Here is a 15,288-nt window from a genome sequence, read left to right as displayed (position 1 = left end):
GGGAAAATTGGGTTTCCAAAAAAAAAAAAAAAATTTTCCCCGGGGGGGAAAAATTTGGGGAAAATTTTTTAAAAAAAAAACCCGGGGGAAATTTGGGAAAAAAAATTGGAAAAAAATTTTAAAGGGAAAATTTTTAAAAAAAAAAAAAAAAATGGCCCCGGGGCCCAATTTTCCCCCCCCAAAGGGCCCCCGGTTTGGGGGGGGCCCCCCCGGGGGGGAAAACCCCTTTTCCCCCTTAACCCCCCCAAAAACCCCCCCCCAAAAAAGGGGCCCCTTTTTCCCCCCCCTCCCTTTTTTTTTTTTTCCCCCAAACCCCTTCCCCTTCCTTCCCCCCCCTTTTCTGGGGGGCCCCCCCCCCCCCAACCCCAAAACCCCCCCCCCAAAAAACCCCCGGGGGGTTTTTTTTTTTTTCCAACCCCCCCCCGGGCCTTTTTTTTTTCCCCCCCCCCTTTTTTTTAAAAATTTTTTCCCCCTTTTTTTTTTTTGGGGGCCCCCAAAACCCCCCTTCCCAAAAATTGGCCATTTTGGGCCCCCTTCCCGTTTCTTTCCCCCTTTTCTTTCCCCCCTTTTTTTATTCCCCAAAAAAAAAACCCGGCCCCCCCCAAAAAATTTTTTTTTTTTTTTTTTTTTCCCCTTCCCTTTTTTCCCCCTTGGGGAAAAATTTTTTTTTAAAAAAATTTTTTGGGCCTTTTAAAAAAAAAAAAAAAATTTTTGGGGAAACCCCAAAAAAAATTCCCCCCCTTTTGGGGAAAAAGGAAAAACCAAAAATTTAAATTTTAAAAATTTTTTTTCCCCCAAATTTCAAAAGGGGCCAAAAAGGAAATTTTGGGAAAAATTTTTTATTATCCTTGAAGGATCCCTTTCCTCCAATTTAATCATTGGAATTTCCTTTGTTTCCCTTATTTTATCCTTCCAAATAAAACCTTTGGGCAAAAATGGGAAATTCCCAATGCCTTTGGTGGGAAATTTCCTTTTTGTCCTTTACTTAAATTAACAACCTTAACAAAATAAAAATTAAATTTAAAAAGGGTTCAAGGGCCTACAGTTTAACCAAATCCCAACAAATTTCCTATTGTTTATTAAATGGAATTTCTTTGCAATCCTTCTGTGGGTTTTTGTATAAAAAAAATCCAAAATAATTTTGCTTCCCTTTACTTATTAAACAAAACAAAAAAAATTATTTCAATATTTTTATTGATTCTTCTCAGGAAAAGGCTAAGATATTTTATACCATTCTTAATGGATATTTTCTTTTTTTGCATATTCAATTTTTTATAATTTTCTTTTGGGATTAAAACTTTTATTTAATGAAAAAGGAGGTTAAAAGGGTATTCAAATGCTTTCCCTGATTTTTGGCAAAAAATAAATTCCCTTTTTAATAATGGTTTGAGAGTTCTGGCCAAAAATTTATGGAAAGATTGGGGAATCAAATTTCCAAGGGAATTCCAAAATTTCTTGAATGGGAAAACCCAAATACTTTTTTGTTTTTTAAATTATTTATTTAAATTTTCCCCGGTTGGGGCCACAAAGGGTCCTTTAAATTTAAAAAAGATTTTTTAATTCTAAATTCTCTTAATTTCCACACAATTAAAAACCACTGAAGGGTTATTCAAAAGATTTCCTAAGTCAAGTTGTGGAAGAAAAAAAATTCTCCTACCTAATGAAAATAAAAATCCTCAAGAAAAATTGTTAAAAATAAAGATAGAGATATAAAAGTAATAGAGAATGCTTTGGTCATATTGGACTCAATGGTTCCTTCTCTGGATATGGATGGATTTTCCAATAATAAATCCTTCAAGGTAAAGTGAGGATGATTGTCTACTGAAATAACAAAGCCATTTTAACCTGGTCATTAGAAGTTGAAATTAATTGATAACATTTATACAGTATATTTCCCTTTGTTCATTGGAGGGCTTTCCAGGTTTTTTCCTGAGGCATCCTCCCTCATTTTCAGAGAACAATAAAATTCAATCAAGAAAAAACTTGCTTTGAAAATTTTACCAAATTATTATCCTTAATTTTTCTCCCCTTTATTTCTCCTTCTCCTTTCCCCTTCCCTCCTCAAAAATGTTTTGGCAAGTAGAAACTACCTCCCCAATTGCCCTCCTCTTTTATTATCCCCTCCTGTCCCTTATCATTCCCTCCTATTTTCCTGGAGGGTAAAATGGATTTTCTACCCCCCCTATTGAGTATGTATGTTAATTCCTATTTGATCCAATTCTAATGAGATAAGTTTCTCATTCCTTCTTCTCTCCCTTCTCTTCTGCTGTAAAAAGCTTTTCTTTTCCCTTTTTTAAAATGACAATTTCCATTCCCTTCTTCCTTTTCTCTTTCCCCCTAGAACGGTTCCTCCTTATACCCCTTAATTTCATTTTAAAAATTATCCTTCCATATTCAACTCACTCATGCCCCTCTGTCATATATATTTCAAATGCCATAATAATGAATATTCCAAATGAGTTACAATATAATCCTTCCATGTAAGAATGAAAATAAACCTTAAATCCCGTTGCTTCATTTCCTGATTTCTCCTTTACTTCTCAGGTCCCTGTTTTGCAAATCAAAATTTCCATTCAGCTCTGGTCTTTTCATCCTTGAAAACTTGAAAATTCTCTGTTTCGGTTGAATTGACCACCTTTTCCTCCTGAAGGATTATAATCTGTTTTTCTGGGGTGAAATTTTTGTTTGTAAACCCTAGTTCCATTGTTCTCTGGAATATCATCCTTGAATTTAGAAGCTACTAAATCTTGTGTTATAATTGACTGTGGCTCCTACCTTGATTTTTCCTTTCTGATGCCAATATTTTCTCTTTGATCTGGGAGTTCCAGAATTTGGCCATAATATTCCTGGGAGTTTTTAAAGGGATCTCTTTCGGGAAGTGATTGGTATATTCTTTCCAATTTCTTTTTACCTCCTGGTTTTGAATGTCCGGATAGTTTTCCTTGAACAGAATTTCTTCTTTTTTTCTTGGGAATTGGGGATGGTGACTTGCCCAGGGTCACAGAGCTGGGAAGTGTTAACTGTTAAAGACAAATTTCCTTAAAAGATGATGTCCATTTTCTTTTTGGATAATGACTTTAGATAACCAAATACTTTTTAAATTATCTCCCTGGATCTTTTTTCTTTTCCTTTTTTGTTTTACTTTATTGTATCTTGATTTCTCATAAATTTAGCTTCCATTTTGCTCCAATTCTATTTCCTTAATTTTTTCCTTCAGTGAACTTTTTGTACCTCCTTTCCAATTCACCAATTTTGCTTTTTAAAGCATTCTTATCTTAATTAGCTTTTGATTTCTTTTTGTACTTCTTTTAATTTTCCTCTAATCTTTTCTCCTTTCTCTTCTTCATTTCAAAAATATCCCTTTGAGCTCTTGATTGCTGGGCCATTCATTTCCCAATGTTCTTTCTTTTGTCTCTTCCTGTTCATCATTGATCAATTGAAACGAATTAGATCACTTTTGTCAAGGAAATCCATTCCATCAAGGAATACATCTTCCTTCAGTATCTTGTTTAAGTATATAATGATCTCCTGGTTTCTCCCTTTAGCATCAGTTCTAAGTCTCTCCAAGTTCTCTGTTTCCTTTCCTCTGGTCATTTCTTCAGAACAAAATATTCCATAATATTCATTACCACAATTTAAACCATTCTCCAATTAAGTGGGGCATCCATTTCATTTCCCAGGTTTCGCCACTACAAAAGGGCTACAAACATTTTGGCACCTTACAGGCCTCTTTCCTCTTCTTTAATATCTCCTTGGTTAAAAGCCCAGTAGTAGCACCCTGGGTCAAAGGATACGGTTTATAACTTTTTGGGCATAATTCCAGATTGCTTTCAGAATGATTGGATTCATTCCACAACTCCACCAACAAGCATCAAAGTTTATTTTCCTCATCTACTCCAACATTCATTTTTTTTTTTCTTGTCTTTAGCCCAATCCCAAACAGGTATGTATTATTTCCAAATTTGTCTTAATTGCATTTCTCTCATCAATAGTGATTTGGAAAACTCTTTTCTTGGTTGGTAATAGTTTAATTTCATCATCAAATTATCTGTTCAATATCCTTTGACCATTTATCAATTGGAGAATGGCCATTTCTTATAAAATTAAGGGTCAATTCTCCATATATTTTAAATGGGGCCTTTATCAGAACCTTTAACTGTGAAGATCCAGTTTGTTAACTTCCTTCTTGTTTGCATTAGTTTTATTTGTACAAAAGGCTTTTTAATTTGATGAAATCAAAATTTTCTATTTTTTAGTAATGGGGTGTTAAAGTGTGGGTCCTGCCTAATTTCTGATACTAATTTCAGTTTATGCCAGCAGTTTTTGTCAAATAAAATTCTTTTTTTTTTTTAATTTAATAGCCTTTTATTTTAAGTTATTTTTGGGTAACTTTACATCTGACAATTTGCCAAACCTCTTGTTCCTTTTTTCACCTCTTACCCCCCCCTCCCCAGATTCCAGGATGACCATTAGATGTTAAATATATTTAAAATATAAATTGAATCACAATAAGTATTCAGAAAAAATCGTTTTTTGCTGGCCAAATGGAATCGAACTCTAAAATATTATACAAATAGCTTGTTGAAGGAAATAAAAATCAGGTGGGCAAAGATATAAGGGATTTAGAGAATTCAAAATATTTTTTAGTCATCTCCCAGGTTCTTTCTTCAAACTTGGGTTCATTCATTACTGCTCAATTGGAAATGATTTGGTTGATCTCATTCTTGAGGATGGCCGGGTCCATCAGGAACTGGTTCATCAGCTATTATTATTTTGAATATATAATGATCCTCTTTTTAAACTTTACCTCAATCATTCGGAATTGGGGTCTCTCCGGGCCTTTTTCAAATCATCCTGTTTCATTTCAAAGAACAATAATATTCCATAATTTCATATACCCCAATTTTTCAAATTCTAAATTGTTGGGCATCTGCTCGTTTCCAGTTTCTAGCCACTACAAAGGACTGCCAAAAGGTTCTGGCACCGATCCCTTTCCCTTCTTTTATGATCTCTTTTGGGATTGGCCCCGTATTAAAACCTGGATCAAAAAGTTTATGACTTTTTTGGACAGTTCAAATTCTCCAGAATGGTTGGATTATTCACAGTTCCACCAACAAGTATTAGTGTCCCTTTTTTCCCAATCCCTCCACTTCCACTTTCTTTCCTGTCATTCTAGCAATCCCAACAGGTGTGTGGTAAATCTCAGAGTTGTCTTAATTTGCATTTCTCTAATTAATAATGACTTGGGAAAACCACTTTTCATATGGTTAGAAATAGTTTCAATTTCTTCATCGAAAATTGTCTTTCATGTCCTTTGACCATTTATCAATTGGAGGAAATGGCGATTTTTTATAAATTAGAAGTCAATTCTCTACATTTTAAATGAAATTATCAGAACCTTTGGCTTTTAAAAATGTTTCCCAGTTTATTGCTTCCCTTCTAATCTTGTCCTGCATTAGTTTTTTTTGTACAAAACCCAGTTTGATATAGTTTAAACCCTATTTTTGTGATCAGTAATGATCTTGGTTCTTCTTTAATTTTAGAATTCCTTCCCTTCCACAGGTTGAGAGGGTAAACTTCTGTGTTCCTCTAATTTTTTTATAATCTCTTCTTTAGCCTGGGTCTTGAACCCATTTTGACCTTATCTTGGTGTTGATTGTTAAAGTGTGGATCAATACCTAGTTTCTCCATAATTGGTTTTAATTTTCCCAACTTTTTTTCCAAAACAGTAAGTTCTTATCCCAAAAGTGGGGTCTTTGGGTTTGTCAAACACTAGGTTGCTATGGTTGTTGACTGTTTTGTCCCTTAGACCTAACCTATTCCCTTTAATCAACTAATCTGTTCCTTAACCAATCCAAATTGGGTTTTTAATTTGCTTTTGCTCTATAATATAATTTTAGATCTGGTCAGCTAAAGCCACCTTCATTTGATTTTTTTCATTAATTCCAAATTCTTGACCTTTTTTTTCCATTAATTTTGTTGTTATTTTTTTTCAAAAGGTCATTAAAATAGTTTTTTTAAAGTCTGATTGGGTTAGTGCTAAAACAAATAGATTAGTTTGGGTGGTATTGTCATCTTTATTATATTTGCCTCGCCCTTCCAAGAGCATTTTAATATTTTCCAATTGGTTAGATCAGACTTAATTTGTGTGAATAGTTTTGTAATTTTTTTCATAAAGTTTCTATTTTCCCTTGGCGGATGGATTCCTAAATATTTTATACTTCTGGTTACTTTAAATGGAATTTTCTTTGTAACCCTGACTGTTGGTTTTGTTGTGATATAAAAAGCTTCTTTTTTTTTTTTTTTTTTTTTTTTTTTTTTTTTTTTTTTTCCCATTAAAGTTTTTCCCTGAATTTGTGAAAACAACAACAATGACAGCAAGTCTTCATGGTCATCCCCATTATACACAAAGTCCTAATGAGCCAAATTTATGCTCCCTCCTTGTCATCCAAATCATAAGTCCTCCCACATTGTCACTCAAATCCACAGTCCTCTTCATCCGACAATGTTAATCCTTTGGGAAGAACCCATCACTGCTTGGTGTTCTTCATCAGCAATTAGCATTTTTAACGTCCAAGGTTCACCACATGGGTTTTTTTTTATTTTTGGGGAAAGGAAAAAAGCCTTTCCAGGAAATTTTGAATACATTTTCAATATATAAGAAAGCATTCTTTATATATCCTAAAAAATCAACAGTCAAATTGACTTATGTGGGTTTATTTTATAACCAGCGACTTTCAAAGTTGTGGATTATTTCCTTAACTTTTAGTAGAGTCTTGGGGCTCAAAGTATCCATCTATCATCAAAGCAAAAGTGATAAATTTGGTTTATGTTTACCTATTCTTATTCCTTTAATCTCTTTCTCCAGTTCTTATTGGAAAACTAGCATTTCTATTTTAAATATTAAAATAAGTGGTGATAATTGGGCAACCTTGTTTCACTACTGATCTTATTTAAGGGTTAAGTTTTGTCCCCCAAATAATGAATTTTAATCCCAAAAAGTTAGGATCTTTGGGTTTTCAAACATTGGTTTGCTGTAGTTGACTATTCCTGTCTTGTGAACCTAACCTGTTCCACCAATCAATTAATCTTTTCTTGGTCAATTCCAAAATGGTTTTAGTGACTGCCTTTATAATATAATTTTTAGTCCAAGTACAACTTTAAACACCTTCATTTTGATTGATTCTTGACCTTTTATTATTTCCATGAATTTTTGTTATTTTTTTTAGAATCATTAAAAATTTTTTCTTGGAAGTCTGAATTGGCATAGCACTAAATAAATAGAATTAATTTGGGAAGTATTTAAATCTTTATTATATTCGCTCGGCCCTATCCGAAACTTAATATTTTCCCAATTATTTAAATCGTTTTATTTTGTTGGGAATGTTTTTTAAATTTTGCTCCTTAATTCCTGGCTTTCCTTTGGTAGATAGATTAAGGCAAGTTTTAAAATTATTTTTTTAATTGGTTTCTGTTTTGTATCTCTTGCTGTTGGATTTTTTGGTGATGTATAAAAATGCTGAGGGATTTTAGGTTGTTTTTTAACCTGCAACTTTGCTAAATTATGAATTATTTCAATAAGCTTTTTAGTACAATCTCCGGGGTTCTCTAAAACCATCTATCATCTGCAAAGGTGATAATTTGGTTTCCTTTTGCCCCTCCAAATTACTTCAATCTCTTTTCTCGACTCTTATTGCTTTGAGGTTAAGTGTTTCTAATACAATAATTGAATAAATGGTGATAATTGAGGGAAACCCTTCCTCCAAGATCTTACTGGGGAAAGGCCGGTTTTTTTCTCCATTCATATGATCTTTTCTGTGGTTTTTAATGTTCCTGGGCTTTGGATGCCAAGAGCCAAAGGTTATCATCTTCTGAGTGTAATTTTTGATTTCCTCGTCAACATAATAACTTTCAATGGTCCAAATTTTTGGCTTTCTACTCCATTTCCCTAGTTTATTACTTTGTTTTTTAACTGTTTATTAAGAAAGGCCTCCTGTTTCCAATTTGGGAAAGTCACTGCACTTCAGGAGTTTGGTGCAGTTGTTTTTTCAAAAATCCTTCAAAATCTGACCAAAGCACTCCTTTTTCCCTGAGCTGTTAGGTGTTACAGCCCCTGTAGCTGTAAGATCTGGTGTGCCAACTGGGGGTTAAACTCCCTGGGCGGGGCTGGGGGCTCCACTAACTGGGTGGTGCCAAAAACTACATCAGATCCCCCTCGTTTCCCCAGATCTCCTCCACTAACTTTAAGCTTCCCTGGTGCCCAGGCTCCTTGGGTCCCAAAGCCTTGGTACTGATGGAATTCAAGAGGCCAGGACAAAGACTGGGGCTGTGCTGGGAGATTTCCCCTGGGCTGTGGTTCCTTTTACTGATCTTCCAGGTTCACACGATGTCCTCCCCACACCAAGGAATTCCTGGAAGCTACCGGTTTGCTGCTGAATCCAGGCTGGGGGCTGGGTTGGGGGCCACGACCTCGCCCTGCCACAAGATACCCACCCTGTTCACAGAATTTCCTGCGGCTTCTAATTTGCCTTTGGCTGAAATTTCTACTCCTATTTTTGGGGTAATCAATTGGTCTAAAAATGTGTTTAAAGTAATTTTTAAAGGAATTTGGGTAGTTTGGGTAAACCAGTTAGGCAAGTTCCTGTTGTCTTCCCTCTTGGCTCCACCCTACAAATTCTATTTTTTAAAAAGTGAAGGTCCTTTAAGCCCCAGGAACTAGATGGGTGAAAAGGATTCTTTGAAATCTGAAGTCCCGGACTATCGTCTAAATTGCCCACATACTAAGAAAAAAAAAGTACAGAAAATTAACCAAAACCCTTTACTTTTTTGTTTGTTTTTTATTGCCAGGAGACCTGGGGTTTTATTTAGAAAAACTTTGAAGGCAATGGAAAATCAACATAGAGGGAATCGAGGAAGGAAACATTTTGGAATCTCAGTCCTAAAATTTTGAGTGGATAAAATAACAGTTAATTTCTTCTCCATACAGCATAGTCCCTGGTGAATTGAATAAGAAAGAAAGACAAGAAGGTTGGAGGATCAGATTAGAGTTTGGCTTGGGAGGCTTAAAATTAAATTAAAGCTGTTGATCATTAAGAGGAAAAAACAACAGAGGGTGATAACCTACTGAAGAAGAATTTAAATTTAAAACCGATGGGGTTTCCAAAATGGGGCCTCTTTGGATATTATAATTTTTGAATTTTACAAACTTTACTCATTTAAGGTCCACATCAGTAAAGGAACTGATACCTCTCTGGAATGGGGTGAAAATAGTGAGCAGTCATGCATTTGATCCATACATTTAGCAGCAAAGAGGGCCCGGCAGGCTGGGCGGCAGCAGGTAGTTCTACAGCAGGTGGTTTGGGCGGGGGCCAGCAAGGCTGGCAGCAGCTGGACCCCACAGCAACTAAAGGCGGCAGCAGGGGCGGGCAGCGGGTTGGACTGGCACTGGGCCCGGCCGGCGGGCGGCAGCTGGGCCCCGCGGCTGGGGCGGCAGCAGGGTGGCAGCAGCTGGACCCCAGAGCTGGGGGCCAGCTGGACCCAAGCCTGGGGCAGCAGGTGGACACAATGCAGGTGGGCCTGGCAAATTGGTTCCAGCGGTACTCTGGTAGCAAGGGCCGGGAAGGCCAAAGCAAGTTACCGGCAGGGGCTGGAGCCAGAGCCACAGGGCCAAGGGTGGGAAAGGACATGGGTTTGGGAGGTGTCTTAGTTTTGGGTGGTGAATGACTTGTTTTAAGTCTTAAATTTTTAAATACATCCTGGAATGGCCAGTAATGATAATAGCTTATTTTTTATTAATTTTTTGTAAAGGGAAAAATGAGCCTCAAATTAATAATTTCTTTAATGATGGGAAAATTTTCCTCCCTGTTAGGATTCATCCACTTTTCTCTATTCAATTTAAATCCAACCATGGGTTCACACAGAATATTTAAATTGGAAGTGACCCGGGCCAATTCTCCCACATGGTGGGGCTTCTTTGGATCAAGGTTGGGCTATCCCCTCTGTTTATTTTTCCTCCCAACTTCCGTTCTCATGTGACGAACAAAATGGCCAGCCTTTGTGCCCCTCTCTCCTGTCTATTTCATCCTTGACTCACAGAGAATAAGTTCCTTTTTTTGAAGATACTTTTAGGAGGTGTTCCAAAACATTGAAAATGTTCCTAATAAGAATTTTTGTTTCCTGGTAAATTGGATTTGAGAAAAGTCTGGATCCCCCTAAATTCAGTGTCTAACCTCCTTTAATTCCAATTTTTCATTAAATTTTAATTTGTTTTTTTGGGTTATTAATTTGTTATCCCCAGGGCAAATAATTACCTGGAACATTAAATCCTTCATATATATATATATATATATATATATTATATTAATTAATTCATTACAATTTAAACAGAAAAATGGGGAAGTGGGCTTCCGGCCAGTCCTTTTCCAAATCATATGATCATTGATGAGTTGGGAGGATTTTTCTATTGGTCCAAAACAACTGAATGTGGATCTCCTTTCCTTTTCATATTTAAATAAACAAGGGGGTTGCAATTAAAACAGTTCCTCAAGTCCCTTCATTCCACCAGGTAAAGCGGTGGAAATGACTCCCTAGAGCCTTCAAGGGATCAGCAAAGTAAGTGGAAAAAGACTGAATCAGCCATGTCGGAGATGGTTAAAACCCAGCACTAGACCCGGCTCCAGAGCGGTGCGGTTGGATTCCTGGGAATTTGCTGATGGGAAGTGATAGAATAGTAGCAGACATTGGCGGACATCTTAAGAAAAATTCTCAGGCTGGACACAGTAAATGAATTCACAGAAACCAAAAGGAGATCCACTGATAAAGTTTCAAAAACATTAGATGAATTTAAACGGGAGGGACCTAAAAGGCTGAAACTAATTCTAGAAATATTTTCTTACTTTTAACTTTTAAAAATGTCCTTTGGTTGTTGGGAATCTTTAAAAGTGTTAAGCCATTAGGTTGATAGAAACAATTATCTAATTTCATGGTTTAATATATTGATTTGATCTTTAAAAGAGAAGATATTTTGGGCCAGAACTTGGAAACTGGGTACTAATTACAACTTATTGGAAACAATGCTTGTTTCCACCTTTAGAAGCTCATAAGTATTAAGTAACTCAATGGGTTCACATGTTTGGGAATTTCAGAGGAGGCATGCTGGGGAGATTCCACAATCCTCTCAGAGGAAGTAGCATAAATACAGTTCCAGTGAGCCCTCAAGGGGTTTTCTGGGGAACATCGACTGGGGTGGGAGACCAGAGCACTCCTGGGAGATCAAGCCTCTCCCTCCAGTTGGAGTTGAGAAACCCTTGGGTCAGAATTGAGCTGGGGATAAAGGACAAAGCTCAAGATCTCTTGGAAAAGCAGAGGTTGGGCCTCAACTAACCGGGGGGAAGGAAAATCGTTTTTTAAGGCTCATTTTGGAATAATTATTGATTTGCCTTTCAATTAAAAACCTTCAACATTTGGTGGTGTGTTCCCATTCGGAATAATTTTAGTCCTCTGAAGAAGAAGGAATGTAAATTTAAGGATGCTCCATGAAACATGGTTCAGAACAGTCACCAGACTCCTTCTCTCCTAAAGTTCCAATAAGGAAGGGCCGGGTTTCCCTTTTCAAGATACTCTTGGCCTTTAAGGTGGGAGGGTCCATCTATCCAAATCCAGCCATCCATCCATCTATTCCAGCTACCCTCCCTACCCCAGCCAGCCAAGGAACTATTCATCCATCTATCCCTATCATCTTCTATCTATCTATCCTATCCTATCTATCTATTTTCAAATACCTACCTAGCTAACAGCTAACTATTTCATCCTATCTATTTTAACCCCTTTTCCTATTTTTCTATAGGAGAATCAGATTTATTAACTTTGAACTTTTGAACCTTCCAGAAAAAAACAAATTTGAAATATAATCAAAGGGTGTCATTATTTTTCTTTAATTCAAAATCTAAAAGTTTTCATTTTAAAATTTTTCTTTTATGGAAATGGATAAATTAAACCTGGGTAAATATAAAGTGTCTACAGAATTTATTGACTTCAAAGAAAAGAGATTTATTGGAAAAAACCAGGTTTGTTCCCTCCATTAATTTTTTACAAGGAAACTATAAGCGTACATCCCTGGGAACTTTTTGGAACTGAACAAGTACTTTCAATTCAAAGTTATGGTAAGCTCTTTGTTGCACATTCATCCTTGAATATGGGATAAAGGCCTACTCATTTCCAATAAATAAAAGTGAGATCATTAACCAATTGCACAAGAAAGTGCCAAGGGTTCCAACACAGTCATTCCCACCCGAACACAAGCTTGTTTCCAAGAGGTTTTGAAATCCTTTTTACTTGTGGTTAATTGTTCCATGGTAGGTTTAAGGTCCTGGTTTACTTAATTATCATAAATCCACCGGGTTCTAGAAGGTACTCCTCTTTCCGGAAACAATAAAATTCATACTAAGATTTACTTTATTATTTTCTGGAATTTCCTTGGTCCTTTAGTATGAGTGCTTTTATTTCCGGGTCATCCTTTTAAAATTTGGAAACTTGTACAATTTTATCAGGTTGACTCACCAAAACCAAGTTAAAAAGGCTTTCCAAGGGTTCCTAATCTTGTGAGAACTCCATGCTGGAAATGTCCATTTCATTTCTTACTTTTAAACTTCTTTTATTCATATTTTGGGGTGATCCAGAATATATAAAGATTTTCCATTAAGTTTCAAACCGTAAGATCCTATCACTATGGTTGGGCCTTTCGACCTTACCTGGACTTATTCTTTTTCCCACTTGGCCAAAGTACCCAGGGAAGGAATAAAGGAATCTCCCCTCAAGTTGAGCAAATTCTTCTTCTTTTCAACTTTCAAAGGCAATCTGGTCCATCCTGTGCTCAAAGTGAGGATCCTTTCATCCCTTTTCCTGGCCATCATTCTGCAATCCATAAAAATTCTTTTACAATACTTAAGGTTCTTTTAGAGCTGGGTGGGGAAATTTCCTAACCTGGGAGATATCGGTACCCAATAGAATAAGTGCCTAAGATCCCAGGATGTTTAAAAGGAGAAAAAGCACAATGACCTGTCTTCTATGAATCGGACAAGTCTGCTTTCTTTAGAGCTGTTAGCTAGGAAAAGAACAAAATGCCTCCTGAGGGCTTAACAGTGCTGATCTACTCCATCTTCCTCCCAGGGGCCCCGAAGGCAACCAGAAAAGTGTCTCCAAGTTCCAAAGTCCTCATCAAGGTCTCTGGGTTTTTCTCTTGTTCCTTCTTGAATCCCTTATTTCTTGATGACTAATGGCAGGAACTTAACCAAGGATCCTTTTTTTATTTGTTTGCTTTCCCGAAAAATTTGTTGAATGGATCTTTCCACTGCCATAATTTCCCTATCAATTTTGAAAACTTCCTCATTTTTTTGAGGAAGGAATCATGAAAAATTATCTCTATTTTCCTTTGTTCTCATGTCATTGGGAGGTGTAACTCTCCCAAGATTTCACTATTATTTTTCCCGGCAGGTCTTAAGTTTGGACCCTCAGCCATACTTTGGTTGAATAGCACCTGAAAAGAGTTTGGAAATTAGTGTGCGGGCCCCAATTGTTTAAATCAGAAGAAGACCTCAGAACTCAATTGCATTTCCTTGGGAAATTGAAAACTTTTTTTTTAAATTAACAATCAATTAAGCTAAGGTCCCTAACAAAGTGATGATTTGGAGAAATGTGGGGAATGTTACTTTCTTTTCATAGGTTGTCTTGGTTTTGTTGTGTGGGAGGAAGGTTTCTTTTCTGGGCTTCTCCAATTCTTCTTCCTCTAGCTTTGGAATCTTTAGTCAGGAGTCCAAGAATTCTGAAATTGGGCTCCAGGAGGGAAAGAAGGTTACAATCTTTGGGCCCTTCCATGGCCTAAACCAATTGGAAAACTTTCCACAGAGACTTTGAATGTTGCGTTTTGATTTGGTTGTCTTCTCCTGAGTTTGGATCACCTGTTACCCTAAGTAACTTTCTTGAAACTCCTATTCTGTGTTTAATCATTTTTAAATCCTTTCCTCAGCCTTTTAACTCTGGGCTAATGTGGACTCTGCCAGCAGGTGGAAAACAACCTTCTCATTTTTCAAGGTTTTGGGTGGACATTTTTTCTGAATTATTGGCTCAGTTTAATTTGGTTCTTCCAAAATGGATTTCTTGCTCTGGACTGTGAGTTTCAAAACCGTCCCTTCCCTACACCCTAACCTATTGCAGACTCCCACCTCCCTGAAGGCACACATGCTACCCAATGTCCGCATTGTCCCAAGCCCTGAGGTCCAAGGTGGACCCGGATCCAAGTACTGGCCGCTATTCCCACTGGAGTCAACAAATGGTCCCCTTAAACCTCCTTCCACCCATTTTGTCTGGATCCTCTTCCATCTTTGTTAGAAGTCCAAGAAACCTTCCACTTCTACCACGGATTCAGTTGCTCCCAAGGACAACTGCAAACTCTAGGGACATAGCCAGTCCTGGTTGTAGTTCTCTTTTGTTTAAATTCCGACTTTTCTTGTCAACCTGCAAAATTGTCTTGGGTGGGAAATTGTTTTTTCCTTCTTTTGGTAGGTTCTGCCCGGTAACTTTGGGTTTGTGCCCAACATTTCTTTAGGAAAAGCTTGGGTTAAAAAATTTGCAAAAAGTTGGGGCAGGGTTCAAAAGGGTTTTTTTGCCCGGGGGGGCCCCTTTGCCCAATTTTGTTCCCTCTAAAAACCCCCAAAGAAACCTTTTAAAAAGTTTAACCCAAATTTTTTAGCCCAAAGTTTATCTCCCTTTTGGGATCCAAAAGCCCCATTTCAATCAAAATGGGAACCCCCTTCCTTTAAACTTGATCAAACCCAAAACCCCTTTTCCTTGGTTTGGAAAAAATCTCCAAAAGTGCCTTGAGGAAGGAAAAAGGTTTTGGTCCGCCTTTGAGGTTGAAGGAAAGCCTCAAAGTTTTCCCTTGGGCCCAAACGGGAGGTGGTTTGGTTTGTTCCCTTGGGCCCTTTTGGAACTCTTTATTTCAAGGAAAACCTTTTCCCTTTAGGCTTCAAATTAAGGTTCCAAATGGCTTTTAAGCCCTCACGAATTTGTCGCTTTTCTTCTTTTGGTCCTCGGGAAATCTTTTCAACAAAAACAATTTCAAGTAAAACTTCATGCCCTAATTTGGTCATGTTTTCCTTTGGAAAAATTGAAATCTGGCCTGGGCCCAGGCAATTTAAAAGGGTTGGGTTTTTGGGTTTCCTCTTGGCCTTGGGGAGCTCCAAAAACAAAGAAATTTCCTACCTTTGGAAAAGAACCTGGTAAACCAAATCT

Source organism: Sarcophilus harrisii, chromosome 4 (assembly GCF_902635505.1).
Source record: "Sarcophilus harrisii chromosome 4, mSarHar1.11, whole genome shotgun sequence".
Classification (NCBI taxonomy): domain Eukaryota; kingdom Metazoa; phylum Chordata; class Mammalia; order Dasyuromorphia; family Dasyuridae; genus Sarcophilus; species Sarcophilus harrisii.
This window is presented reverse-complemented; position numbering follows the sequence as displayed.